Consider the following 13,440-nt stretch of genomic DNA (forward strand, 5'->3'; position numbering starts at 1 on the left):
GCGTGCAGGGCATGGCGGCCTTTTGCGGCGCTTGGATGACCCCTAGTTCGCATTAAACACCTCCACCCTACTTCGGTGTGGGGCTATGCCCCAGCCCCTGAAGCATTCAAGCTGATTTCTTGCAGCAGCTGGGCACTGTAACAGCTCCAGAGCTGCTCTGTAAGGCAAGTAAAAGGGTGTGGGCCCTGCAGCACTACCTGTAGTTTGCATTGTGCGTTGGAAGGCACAAAGTAAGCAGACGGGAGAAGTCAGGATAGTGCGCAAGGGCATAGAAGGGAGCAACTCAAGAAAAGAGAAGTGGAAACAGACAGCAAACTAGGCTGGAGAGAGACCAGAGACAAAGAGATCTGAAATATACGAGAGCCGACCAGGGGAAACACAAATTATGCAGTCAAGTGTCCAACATTTGGGGAAACCGCAGGAGCAGCACACCGAGAGTGCAATGGGTGAGCCTTGCCCGGGGAGAAGCACCTTCATGATCATAGTATCTCACCTGGCAGGTAAGTAGGAGTTGGGCTAGAGCTGGGGAGGGTCGCTGCTCGGGCACCCCCCTGTCAAGTGAAGGAGATCCAACTGAGGCAGCATATGGAAACTCTCGAAAGAAGAACAAGGCTAGAGGAAGATCTGAGACAAATAAATCTGACTTTTACCAGAGCTGACCAGAGGAAAGCACAAAAACAGTCCCCCACTACCACAAATAATGCAGTCGAGTTTCCCACATTTGGGGAAATCACAGGGGTCAGCATACCCAGAATGCAATGAATGAACCTCACCCTGGGAGAACAATCTTCATGACCATGGTATCTCCTATGCAAAATAAGTATGATTTGGGATAGGGCTGGGGAGGGCCGCTGCTCAGGCACATCTCTGTCAAGAATTTATAAAGTCTATACATATATATAACCAAATGTCAATATATATATATAGAACCCAGCGCTCCTATCAAAACTTATCTATTTCACCAATTTGTTGCTTATTTAATCTTTATACATCTATTAATTTTCACCATATATTATAAAATGCTGCTCCCATAGGTAGTACTGTTCTACCAATAATAAACCAAATTTTAAAGATAATCACACTTGTTATCAAGGGAGCGCAAAAAATAAAATATACAAGCTCTTTATTTTTAAAAAATATATATAGACAGAAGAAACCAACATTCAATAAAATACAATGGAGTCAACATATATAGGCACCACTATCCATATCTAAATGTAATCAGGATCTATTTCATATTGCCCTTGATGACAACGGAATGTTTATTAAAGGGTCCAAAAAATCCTACTGGATACAGCTGTTGTAATTTAATCGTTACTTTCCAATTGTAATTGATACATTAAATTCCTTCTTGTGGATGAACAGCAACAGTTGTAACCAACGCCTCTTTTCTCTAACGTCCTAAGTGGATGCTGGGGACTCCGTAAGGACCATGGGGAATAGCGGCTCCGCAGGAGACTGGGCACATCTAAAGAAAGCTTTAGGACTATGTGGTGTGCACTGGCTCCTCCCCCTATGACCCTCCTCCAAGCCTCAGTTAGATTTCTGTGCCCGACGAGAAGGGTGCACACTAGGGGCTCTCCTGAGCTTCTTAGTGAAAGTTTTAGTTTAGGTTTGTTATTTTCAGTGAGACCTGCTGGCAACAGGCTCACTGCATCGAGGGACTAAGGGGAGAAGAAGCGAACTCACCTGCGTGCAGAGTGGATTGGGCTTCTTGGCTACTGGACATTAGCTCCAGAGGGACGATCACAGGCCCAGCCTGGATGGGTCCCGGAGCCTCGCCGCCGGCCCCCTTACAGAGCCAGAAGAGCGAAGAGGTCCGGAAAAATCGGCGGCAGAAGACGTTCCTGTCTTCAATAAGGTAGCGCACAGCTGTGCGCCATTGCTCTCAGCACACTTCATACTCCGGTCACTGAGGGTGCAGGGCGCTGGGGGGGGCGCCCTGAGACGCAATAAAACATGATAAAAATACCTTACATGGCAAAAAATACATCACATATAGCTCCTGGGCTATATGGATGCATTTAACCCCTGCCAGAATATACAGAAAAACGGGAGATAAGGCCGCCGAAAAGGGGGCGAAGACTATCTCCTCAGCACACTGGCGCCATTTTCCCTCACAGCTCAGTTGGAGGGAAGCTCCCTGGCTCTTCCCTGCAGTCACTACACTACAGAAAGGGTTAAAAAAAGAGAGGGGGGCACTAATTAGGCGCAGTATTAAAACATACAGCAGCTATAAGGGGAAAAACACTTATATAAGGTTATCCCTGTATATATATATATATAGCGCTCTGGTGTGTGCTGGCATACTCTCCCTCTGTCTCCCCAAAGGGCTAGTGGGGTCCTGTCCTCTATCAGAGCATTCCCTGTGTGTGTGCTGTGTGTCGGTACGTTTGTGTCGACATGTATGAGGAGAAAAATGATGTGGAGACGGAGCAGAGTGTCTGTAACAGTGATGTCACCACCTAGGGGGTCGACACCTGAGTGGATGTACTGTTGAAAATTACGTGACAGTGTCAGCTCTGTATAAAAAAACAAAAAAAAAATACAGTGGTTGACATGAGACAGCCGGCTACTCAGCTTGTGCCTGTCCAGACATCTCATAGGCCGTCAGGGGCTCTAAAGCGCCCGTTACCTCAGATGGCAGATACAGACGCCGACACGGATACTGACTCCTGTGTCGACGGTGAAGAGACAACCGTGATTTCCAGTAGGGCCACACGTTACATGATTGAGACAATGGAAAATGTTTTATACATTTCTGATAATACGAGTACCACCAAAAAGGGGTATTATGTTCGGTGAGGGAAAAACTACCTGTAGTTTTCCTGAATCTGAGAAATAAAATGAGGTGTGTGATGATGCGTGGGTTTCCCCCCGATAACAATTGATAATTTCTTAAAAAGTATTGGCTGTATACCCTTTCCCGCCAGAGGTTAGGGTGCGTTGGGAAACACCCCCTAGGGGGGATAAGGCGCTCACACGCTTGTAAGAACAAGGGCTCTACCCTCTCATGAGATGGCCGCCCTTAAGGATCCTGCTGATAGAAAGCAGGAGGGTATCCAAAAATGTATTCACACACATACTGGTGTTATACTGCGACCAGCAATCGCCTCAGCCTGGAGGTGCAGTGCTGGGTTGGCATGGTCGGATTCCCTGACTGGAAATATTGATATCCTAGATAAGGATAGTATATTATTGCCTATAGAGCATTTAAAAGATGCATTTCTATATATGCATGATGCACAGCGGAATATTTGCCGACTGGCATCAAGTATAAGTGCGTTGTCCAATTCTACCAGTAAAATGGTCAGGTGATGCGGATTCCAAACAGCATTTGGAAGAATTGCCTTTGAAAGGGGACATTTGGGGTCGGTCTTTTAGACCTGGTGGCCACGGCAACAACTGGGAAATCCACGTTTGTACCCCAGGTCGCCTCTCAAAATAAGACGCCGTATTATCAGGCGCAGTCCTTTGCTGGCAAGCGGACAAAAGGTTCCTCTTTTCTGCTCGTGACAGAGGGAGAGGAAAAAGGCTGAAGAGATTAGCCAGTTCCCAGGAACAGAAACCCTTTCCCGCCTCTGCCAAGCCCTCAGTATGACGCTAGGGCCTTACAAGCTCAGGCACGGTGGGGGCCCGTTCTCAATGAATTTCAGTGCGCAGTGGGCTCACTCGCAAGTAGACCCCTGGATCCTTCAGGTAATATCTCAAGGGTACATATTGGAATTCGAGACGTCTCCCCCTCGCCGTTTCCAAAAGTCGGCTTTACCGACGTCTCCCTCTGACAGGGAGGCAGTTTTGGAAGCCATTCACAAGCTGTATTCCCAGCAGGTGATAATCAAGGTACCCCTCCTGCAACAGGGAACGGGGTATTATTCCACACTATTGTGGTACCGAAGCCAGACGGCTCGGTGAGACCGATTCTAAATCTAAAATCTAAAATCTTTGAACACTTACATACAGAGGTTCAAATTCAAGATTGAGTCACTCAGAGCAGTGATTGCGAACCTGGAAGAAGGGGACTACATGATGTCTCGGGACATCAAGGATGCATACCTTCATGTCAAAATTTACCCTTCTCACCAAGGGTACCTCAGGTTATGGTACAGAACTGTCACTATCAGTTCAGACGCTGCCGTAGGGATGGTCCACGGCACCCCGGGTCTTTACCAAGGTAATGGCCGAAATGATATCCCTTCGAAGGAAGGGAATTTTAGTTATCCCTTACTTGGACGATTCCCTGATAAGGGTAAGATCCAGGGAACAGTTGGAAGTCGGTGTAGCACTATCTCAGGTAGTGTTGCGGCAGCACGATTGGATTCTCAATATTCCAAAATCGCAGCTGGTTCCGACGACTTGTCTTCTGTTTCCTAGGGATGTTCCTGGACACAGTCCAGAAAAAAGGTGTTTCTCCCGGAAGAGAAAGCCAGGAACCTCCTAAAACCGAACCAAGTCTCAGTGCATCAATGCACAAGGGTTCTGGGTAAAAATGGTGGCTTCCTACGAAGCAATCCCATTCGTTATATTCCACGCAAGAACTTTCCAGTGGAACCTACTGGACAAATGGTCCGGGTCGCATTTTCAGATGCATCAGCGGATAACCCTGTCACCAAGGACAAGGGTATCCATCCTGTGGTGGTTGCAGAGTGCTCATCTTCTAGAGGGCCGCAGATTCGGCATTCAGGACTGGGTCCTGGTGACCACGGATGCCAGCCTGCGAGGCTGGTGAGCAGTCACACAGGGAAGAAATATCCAGGGCTTAGGGTCAAGCCTGGATACATCACTTCACATAAATATCCTGAAGCTAAGGGCCATTTACAATGCTCTAAGCTTAGCAAGACCTCTGCTTCAAGGTCAGCCGGTGTTGATCCAGTCGGACAACATCATGGCAGTCACCCACGTAAACAGACAGGGTGGCACAAGAAGCAGGAGGGCAATGGCAGAAGCTGCAGGGATTCTTCGCTGGGCGGAAAATCATGTGATAGCACTGTCAACAGTATTCATTCCGGGAGTGGACAACTGGGAAGCAGACTTCCTCAGCACGACCTCCACCCGGGAGAGTGGGGACTTCACCCAGAAGTCGTCCACATGATTAAAAAACTCGACAGGTATTGCGCCAGGTCAAGAGACCCTCAGGCAATAGTTGTAGACGCTCTGGTAACACTGTGGGTGTACCAGTCAGTGTATGTGTTCCCTCCTCTGCCTCTCATACCCAAGGTACTGAGATTGATAAGATGGAGAGGAGAAAGCACTATATTCGTGGCTCCGGATTGGCCAAGAAGGACTTGGTAACCGGAACTTCAAGAGATGCTCACGGAGGATCCGTGGCCTCTACCTCTAAGAAGGGACCTGCTCCAGCAAGGACCCTGTCTGTTCCAAGACTTACCGCGGCTGCGTTTGACGGCATGCCGGTTGAACACCGGATCCTGAAGGAAAAAAGGCATTCCGGATGAAGTCATCCATATCCTGATCTAAAGCCAGGAAGGATGTAACCGCAAAAACATTATCACCGCAATTGGCGAAAATATGTTGCGTAGTGCGAGGCCAGTAAGGCCCGACGGAGGAAATTCAACTGGGTCGATTCCTACATTTCCTGCAAACAGGAGTGTCTATGGGCCTGAAATTGGGGTCCATTAAGGTTCAGATTTCGGCCCTGTCAATTTTCTTCCAAAAAAGAACTAGCTTCAGTCCCTGAAGTTTAGACGTTTGTAAAAGGGGTACTGCATATACAGCCTCCTTTTGTGCCTCCAGTGGCAATTTGGGATCTCCATGTAGTTTGGGTTCCAAAAGTCACATTGGTTTGAACCACTTAAATCTGTGGAGTTAAAATATCTCACATGGAAAGTGGTCATGCTGTTGGCCCTGGCCTGGGCCAGGCGCGTGTCAGAATTGGCGGCTTTATCCTGTAAAAGCCCTTATCTGATTTTCCATTCAGACAGGGCAGAATTGAGGACTCGTCCTCAGTTTCTCCCTAAGGTGGTTCCAGCGTTTTCACCTGAACCAACCTATTGTGGTGCCTGCGGCAACTAGGGACTTGGAGGAATCCAAGTTGCTGGATGTTGTCAGGGCCCTGAAAATATGTTTCCAGGACGGCTGGAGTCAGGAAATCTGACTCGCTGTTTATCCTGTATGCACCCAACAAGCTGGGTGCTCCTGCTTCTAAGCAGACTATTGCTCGTTGGATTTGTAGTACAATTCAGCTTGCACATTCTGTGGCAGGCCTGCCGCAGCTAAAATCTGTAAAAGCCCGTTCCACAAGGAAAGTGGGCTCATCTTGGGCGGCTGCCCGAGGGGTCTCGGCTTTACAACTTTGCCGAGCAGCTACTTGGTCAGGGGCAAACACGTTTGCTAAATTCTACAAATTTGATACCCTGGCTGAGGAGGACCTGGAGTTCTCTCATTCGGTGCTGCAGAGTCATCCGCACTCTCCCGCCCGTTTGGGAGCTTTGGTATAATCCCCATGGTCCTTACGGAGTCCCCAGCATCCACTTAGGACGTTAGAGAAAATAAGAATTTACTTACCGATAATTCTATTTCTCATAATCCGTAGTGGATGCTGGGCGCCCATCCCAAGTGTGGATTGTCTGCAATACTTGTACATAGTTATTGTTACAAAAATCGGGTTATTATTGTTGGGAGCCATCTTTTCAGAGGCTCCTCTGTTATCATACTGTTAACTGGGTTCAGATCACAAGTTATACGGTGTGATTGGTGTGGCTGGTATGAGTCTTACCCGGGATTCAAAATCCTTCCTTATTGTGTACGCTCGTCCGGGCAAAGTATCCTAACTGAGGCTTGGAGGAGGGTCATAGGGGGAGGAGCCAGTGCACACCACATAGTCCTAAAGCTTTCTTTAGATGTGCCCAGTCTCCTGCGGAGCCGCTATTCCCCATGGTCCTTACGGAGTCCCCAGCATCCACTACGGACTATGAGAAATAGAATTATCAGTAAGTAAATTCTTATTATTTACTGCAGTTAAAGTTCATATGTAACTCACGTGAGTAATGAAAGAAAACAGGGGGAGAGCGCTGTGATGGTTGGTGAAACACAGCGGTATGCTACGACCCCCGTTAACCGTGGATGGATCTTATTGGCACTCGCGGTCGGGATATTTCTCCCTGCCGTGGGGTAGAGACCTCCTTTTGCTCGGTCTCAAATTGCTTTTTCCCCTTCACCGCTGTCTTTACATCAGACGTCCGCCGTGATGTAGCTCGTTCATGAACGGGCTTATATCTCAGCAATCAGAGTGTCCGGTAATCACCTTCCTTACGCGTTTCTCCGCTGTTATCCAAGAGCGGTTTCGTCAGAGGATACATCAGCAGCCTAGCAGGCTCTTTTTAAAATGCACCGGACCAATAGCATTACTAATTAGTTGATTGGATACATACATGTACTAATTGGATGCATACATGTAATGACTCACATATGGAACAACTTTCTAATTGCAATTGCACATATAAAGGCATTTCATAATATAAAAATAAGCAACATGGTGATTAAAAATAATAATAAAATAAGCAACAAGGTGGTTTAAAAAAATAACAGAAAATATATAATCTATATACAGATTAACCTATAATCTTTCAATCAATACCTCATATCTATAATCACATATACATAATTCAGAGACTCAGCACTAAGGATCCCCATTTACTTATATAAAACCTTTTAGGGTAACATAAATCCATGCCACTACTAAAGCAGTTTCTTGTGGCGCAGGGGAAACATCAAATGCACTCTATGCAGCTAGTCCCATGTTTGAATCCAACCCGCTCAGCTTAACATCCATATTATTTATTTACTTTTAATGGGATCATTCTATCAATTCATTTTTACCTTTAATTTTTGTTAATATTATTTCTATATTTCATTATTTTAACCCCTGGAATAACTACATTGCTGTTTAAACAACAAAAAGAATTGAAGAAAAAATAAATATTAAACAGACAATTTAAGGATTCGAAGATTTAAATATTTAAAGATTTTAAAATTTAAAACAGGGAGGGGGGGGAGGGAGGGGGGCCTTTTGGGAGAAGGAGGGGAAAAAAATAAAAATAGAAAAAAAATATATATATATAGAACCAAGAGAAAGTGTAAAAAGAGGATGGAGGAAGAAATCTGATGTTCATCATTACTAGTGGATTTTACTAAAGAACTTTAAAGGAACACACACAACAGGATTATACAGTTTCATCCTAAGAGGAAAGCTGTTTCCAAAATAGCTACTTCTAATAATTTTGTTTATTTATTAAACATACAATAAATGGATATTCAATAAATAATATATTAGGTGAATCAATAGATAAAATCTTCAGAGACTGCCAATGTTGTTCAGTTCGATGCTCTCATTCAGACCATCAGGTGTAAGGGTACCCAAAGAAAAAATCCAAAATGCCTCCCTTGTCAAGTAAAGGAGATTCAACTGAGGCAGCACAAGGGAACTCTCATCTGGGGACAACAACTGCAGGGAGAACACATATTTTCAGATGAACATGGGAGGGCAGAAGGCTGCCTAATACTGAAGCACCCCCAAACAACAAACCAAATGCAACAACTAGTACAAGCATTCCTGGGGGAAGGCCTGCAGCAGATGGATTTGCATATGGTGATGTCATCCAAGCAGTGGGTCAAAGTTGGCTTCAACCCTCGTCTGCATATGAAAAGAGAAAAGGGGCGTGCAGGGCATGGCGGCCTTTTGCGGCGCTTGGATGACCCCTAGTTCGCATTAAACACCTCCACCCTACTTCGGTGTGGGGCTCATGTTGGCTATGCCCCAGCCCCTGAAGCATTCAAGCTGATTACTTGCAGCAGCTGGGCACTGTTATAGCTCCAGAGCTGCTCTGTAAGGCAACTAAAAGGGTGTGGGCCCTGCAGCACTACCTGTAGTTCGCATTGTGCGTTGGAAGGCACAAAGTAAGCAGACAGGAGAAGTCAAGATAGTGCGCAAGGGCATAGAAGGGAGTGGCTCAAGAAAAGAGAAGTGTAAACAGACAGCAAACTAGGCTGGAGAAAGACATGAGACAAAGAGATCTGAATTATACGAGAGCCGACCAGGGAAAACACAAATTATGCAGTCAAGTTTCCCACATTTGGGGATATCGCAGGAGCAGCACACCCAGAGTGCAATTGGTGAGCCTTGCCCTGGGAGAAGCACCTTCATGATCATAGTATCTCACCTAGCAGGTAAGTAGGAGTTGGGCTAGAGCTGGGGAGGGTCGCTGCTCGGGCACCCCCCTGTCAAGTGTAGGAGATCCAACTGAGGCAGCACAAGGGAACTCTCGAAAGAAGAACAAGGCTAGAGGAAGATCTGAGACAAAGAAATCTGACTTTTACCAGAGCTGACCAGAGGAAAGCACAAACACAGTCCCTCACTACCACAAATAATGCAGTCCAGTTTCCCACATTTGGGGAAATCACAGGGGTCAGCATACCCAGAATGCAATGAATGAACCTCACCCTGGGAAAACAATCTTCATGACCATGGTATCTCCTATGCAAAATAAGTATGATTTGGGATAGAGCTGGGGAGGGCCGCTGCTCAGGCACATCTCTGTCAAGTAAAGGAGATTCAACTGAGGCAGCACAAGGGAACTCTCATCGGGGGACAACAACTGCAGGGAGAACACATATTTTCAGATGAACATGGGAGGGCAGAAGGCTGCCTAATACTGAAGCACCCCCAAACAACAAACCAAATGCAACAACTAGTGCAAGCATTCCTGGGGGAAGGCCTGCAGCAGATGGATTTGCATATGGTGATGTCATCCAAGCAGTGGGTCAAAGTTGGCTTCAACACTCATCTGCATATGAATAGAGAAGAGGGGCGTGCAGGGCATGGCGGCCTTTTGCGGCGCTTGGATGACCCCTAGTTCGCATTAAACACCTCCACCCTCCTTCGGTGTGGGGCTCATGTTGGCTATGCCCCAGCCCCTGAAGCATTCAAGCTGATTTCTTGCAGCAGCTGGGCACTGTAACAGCTCCAGAGCTGCTCTGTGAGGCAAGTAAAAGGGCGTGGGCCCTGCAGCACTACCTGTAGTTCGCATTGTGCGTTGGAAGGCACAAAGTAAGCAGACGGGAGAAGTCAGGATAGTGCGCAAGGGCATAGAAGGGAGCGGCTCAAGAAAAGAGAAGTGGAAACAGACAGCAAACTAGGCTGGAGAGAGACCTGAGACAAAGACATCTGAATTATACGAGAGCCGACCAGGGGAAACACAAATTATGCAGTCAAGTTTCCCACATTTGGGGAAATCACAGGGGCAGCACACCCAGAGTGCGATGGGTGAGCCTTGCCCTGGGAAGAGCACCTACATGATCATAGGATCTCACCTGGCAGGTAAGTAGGAGTTGGGCTAGAGCTGGGGAGGGTCGCTGCTCGGGCACCCCCCTGTCAAGTGAAGGAGATCCAACTGAGGCAGCACAAGGGAACTCTCGAAAGAAGAACAAGGCTAGAGGAAGATCTGAGACAAAGAAATCTGACTTTTACCAGAGCTGACCAGAGGAAAGCACAAACACAGCCCCCCACTACCACAAATAATGCAGTCGAGTTTCCAACATTTGGGGAAATCACAGCGGTCAGCATAACCAGAATGCAATGAATGAACCTCACCCTGGGAGAACAATCTTCATGACCATGGTATCTCCTATGCAAAATAAGTATGATTTGGGATAGGGCTGGGGAGGGCCGCTGCTCAGGCACATCTCTGTCAAGTAAAGGCGATTCAACTGAGGCAGCACAAGGGAACTCTCATCTTGGGACAACAACTGCAGGGAGAACACATATTTTCAGATGAACAATGGAGGGCAGAAGGCTGCCTAATACTGAAGCACCCCCAAACAACAAACCAAATGCAACAACTAGTGCAAGCATTCCTGGGGAAGGCCTGCAGCAGATGGATTTGCATATGGTGATGTCATCCAAGCAGTGGGTCAAAGTTGGCTTCAACCCTCGTCTGCATATGAAAAGAAAAAAGGGATGTGCAGGGAATGGCGGCCTTTTGCGGCGCTTGGATGACCCCTAATTCGCATTAAACATCTCCACCCTCCTTCGGTGTGGGGCTCATGTTGGCTATGCCCCAGCCCCTGAAGCATTCAAGCTGATTTCTTGCAGCAGCTGGGCACTGTAACAGCTCCAGAGCTGCTCTGTAAAGCATGTAAAAGGGTGTGGGCTCTGCAGCACTACCTGTAGTTTGCATTGTGCGTTGGAAGGCACAAAGTAAGCAGACAGGAGAGGTCAGAATAGTGCGCAAGGGCATAGAAGGGAGCGGCTCAAGAAAAGAGAAGTGGAAACAGACAGCAAACTAGGCTGGAGAGAGACCTGAGACAAAGAGATCTGAATTATACGAGAGCCGACCAGGGGAAACACAAATTATGCAGTCAAGTTTCCCACATTTGGGGAAATCACAGGGGCAGCACACCCAGAGTGCAATGGGTGAGCCTTGCCCTGGGAGAAGCACCTACATGATCATAGTATCTCACCTGGCAGGTAAGTAGGAGTTGGGCTAGAGCTGGGGAGGGTCGCAGCTCGGGCACCCCCCTGTCAAGTGAAGGAGATCCAACTGAGGCAGCACAAGGGAACTCTCGAAAGAAGAACAAGGCTAGAGGAAGATCTGAGACAAAGAAATCTGACTTTTACCAGAGCTGACCAGAGGAAAGCACAAACACAGTCCCCCACTACCACAAATAATGCAGTCAAGTTTCCCACATTTGGGGAAATCACAGGGGTCAGCATACCCAGAATGCAATGAATGAACCTCAACCTGGGAGAACAATCTTCATGACCATGGTATCTCCTATGCAAAATAAGTATGATTTGGGATAGAGCTGGGGAGGGCCGCTGCTCAGGCACATCTCTGTCAAGTAAAGGAGATTCAACTGAGGCAGCACAAGGGAACTCTCATCGGGGGACAACAACTGCAGGGAGAACACATATTTTCAGATGAACATGGGAGGGCAGAAGGCTGCCTAATACTGAAGCACCCCCAAACAACAAACCAAATGCAACAACTAGTGCAAGCATTCCTGGGGGAAGGCCTGCAGCAGATGGATTTGCATATGGTGATGTCATCCAAGCAGTGGGTCAAAGTTGGCTTCAACCCTCGTCTGCATATGAAAAGAAAAAAGGGATGTGCAGGGCATGGCGGCCTTTTGCGGCGCTTGGATGACCCCTAATTCACATTAAACACCTCCACCCTCCTTCGGTGTGGGGCTCATGTTGGCTATGCCCCAGCCCCTGAAGCATTCAAGCTGATTTCTTGCAGCAGCTGGGCACTGTAACAGCTCAAGAGCTGCTCTGTAAAGCATGTAAAAGGGTGAGGGCCCTGCAGCACTACCTGTAGTTTGCATTGACGTTGGAAGGCACAAAGTAAGCAGACAGGAGAGGTCATAATAGTGCGCAAGGGCATAGAAGGGAGCGGCTCAAAAAAAAAGAAGTGGAAACAGACTGCAAACTAGGCTGGAGAGAGACCTGAGACAAAGAGATCTGAATTATATGAAAGCCGACCAGTGGAAACACAAATTATGCAGTCAAGTTTCCCACATTTGGGGAAATCACAGGGGCAGCATACCCAGAGTGCAATGGGTGAGCCTTGCCCTGGGAGAAGCACCTTCATGATCATAGTATCTCACCTGGCAGGTAAGTAGGAGTTGGGCTAGAGCTGGGGAGGGTCGCTGCTTCGGCACCCCCCTGTCAAGTAAAGGAGATCCAACTGAGGCAGCACAAGGGAACTCTCGAAAGAAGAACAAGGCTAGAGGAAGATCTGAGATAAAGAAATCTGACTTTTACCAGAGCTGACCAGAGGAAAGCACAAACACAGTCCCCCACTACCACAAATAATGCAGTCAAGTTTCCCACATTTGGGGAAATCACAGGGGTCAGCATACCCAGAATGCAATGAATGAACCTCACCCTGGGAGAACAATCTTCATGACCATGGTATCTCCTATGCAAAATAAGTATGATTTGGGATAGGGCTGGGGAGGGCCGCTGCTCAGGCACATCTCTGTCAAGTAAAGAAGATTCAACTGAGGCAGCACAAGGGAACTCTCATCTGGGGACAACAACTGCAGGGAGAACACATATTTTCAGATGAACATGGGAGGGCAGAAGGCTGCCTAATACTGAAGCACCCCAAAACAACAAACCAAATGCAACAACTAGTGCAAGCATTCCTGGGGGAAGGCCTGCAGCAGATGGATTTGCATATGGTGATGTCATCCAAGCAGTGGGTCAAATTTGGCTTCAACCCTCGTCTGCATATGAAAAGAGAAAAGGGGCGTGCAGGGCATGGCGGCCTTTTGCGGCGCTTGGATGACCCCTAGTTCGCATTAAACACCTCCACCCTCCTTCGGTGTGGGGCTCATGTTGGCTATGCCCCAGCCCCTGAAGCATTCAAGCTTATTTCTTGCAGAAGCTGGGCACTGTAACAGCTCCAGAGCTGCTCT

At 47.5% G+C, this 13,440-nt stretch overlaps 10 non-coding genes across 10 annotated transcripts; all 10 read right to left on the reverse strand.

Moving 5' to 3' along the window:
* Nucleotides 1-345: 345 nt before the first annotated feature.
* Nucleotides 346-508, reverse strand: LOC134988332 (U1 spliceosomal RNA). Its single transcript, XR_010193817.1, has one exon. It is a non-coding gene; the product is annotated as a U1 spliceosomal RNA (small nuclear RNA).
* A 152-nt stretch (nucleotides 509-660) lies between these two features.
* On the reverse strand, nucleotides 661-824 carry LOC134988337 (U1 spliceosomal RNA). Its single transcript, XR_010193823.1, has one exon. It is a non-coding gene; the product is annotated as a U1 spliceosomal RNA (small nuclear RNA).
* An 8,204-nt stretch (nucleotides 825-9,028) lies between these two features.
* Nucleotides 9,029-9,191, reverse strand: LOC134988330 (U1 spliceosomal RNA). Its single transcript, XR_010193815.1, has one exon. It is a non-coding gene; the product is annotated as a U1 spliceosomal RNA (small nuclear RNA).
* A 152-nt stretch (nucleotides 9,192-9,343) lies between these two features.
* Nucleotides 9,344-9,507, reverse strand: LOC134988319 (U1 spliceosomal RNA). The gene has a single exon (XR_010193805.1). It is a non-coding gene; the product is annotated as a U1 spliceosomal RNA (small nuclear RNA).
* A 671-nt stretch (nucleotides 9,508-10,178) lies between these two features.
* On the reverse strand, nucleotides 10,179-10,341 carry LOC134988333 (U1 spliceosomal RNA). Its single transcript, XR_010193818.1, has one exon. It is a non-coding gene; the product is annotated as a U1 spliceosomal RNA (small nuclear RNA).
* A 152-nt stretch (nucleotides 10,342-10,493) lies between these two features.
* LOC134988320 (U1 spliceosomal RNA) lies at nucleotides 10,494-10,657 on the reverse strand. The gene has a single exon (XR_010193806.1). It is a non-coding gene; the product is annotated as a U1 spliceosomal RNA (small nuclear RNA).
* Nucleotides 10,658-11,327: 670 nt separating this feature from the next.
* On the reverse strand, nucleotides 11,328-11,490 carry LOC134988326 (U1 spliceosomal RNA). The gene has a single exon (XR_010193812.1). It is a non-coding gene; the product is annotated as a U1 spliceosomal RNA (small nuclear RNA).
* A 152-nt stretch (nucleotides 11,491-11,642) lies between these two features.
* On the reverse strand, nucleotides 11,643-11,806 carry LOC134988316 (U1 spliceosomal RNA). Its single transcript, XR_010193803.1, has one exon. It is a non-coding gene; the product is annotated as a U1 spliceosomal RNA (small nuclear RNA).
* Nucleotides 11,807-12,476: 670 nt separating this feature from the next.
* LOC134988327 (U1 spliceosomal RNA) lies at nucleotides 12,477-12,639 on the reverse strand. Its single transcript, XR_010193813.1, has one exon. It is a non-coding gene; the product is annotated as a U1 spliceosomal RNA (small nuclear RNA).
* A 152-nt stretch (nucleotides 12,640-12,791) lies between these two features.
* Nucleotides 12,792-12,955, reverse strand: LOC134988313 (U1 spliceosomal RNA). Its single transcript, XR_010193800.1, has one exon. It is a non-coding gene; the product is annotated as a U1 spliceosomal RNA (small nuclear RNA).
* Between the last annotated feature and the right edge of the window lie 485 nt (nucleotides 12,956-13,440).

This window comes from Pseudophryne corroboree, unplaced genomic scaffold, assembly GCF_028390025.1.
Source record: "Pseudophryne corroboree isolate aPseCor3 unplaced genomic scaffold, aPseCor3.hap2 scaffold_1046, whole genome shotgun sequence".
In the NCBI taxonomy this organism is placed as follows: Eukaryota; Metazoa; Chordata; class Amphibia; order Anura; family Myobatrachidae; genus Pseudophryne; species Pseudophryne corroboree.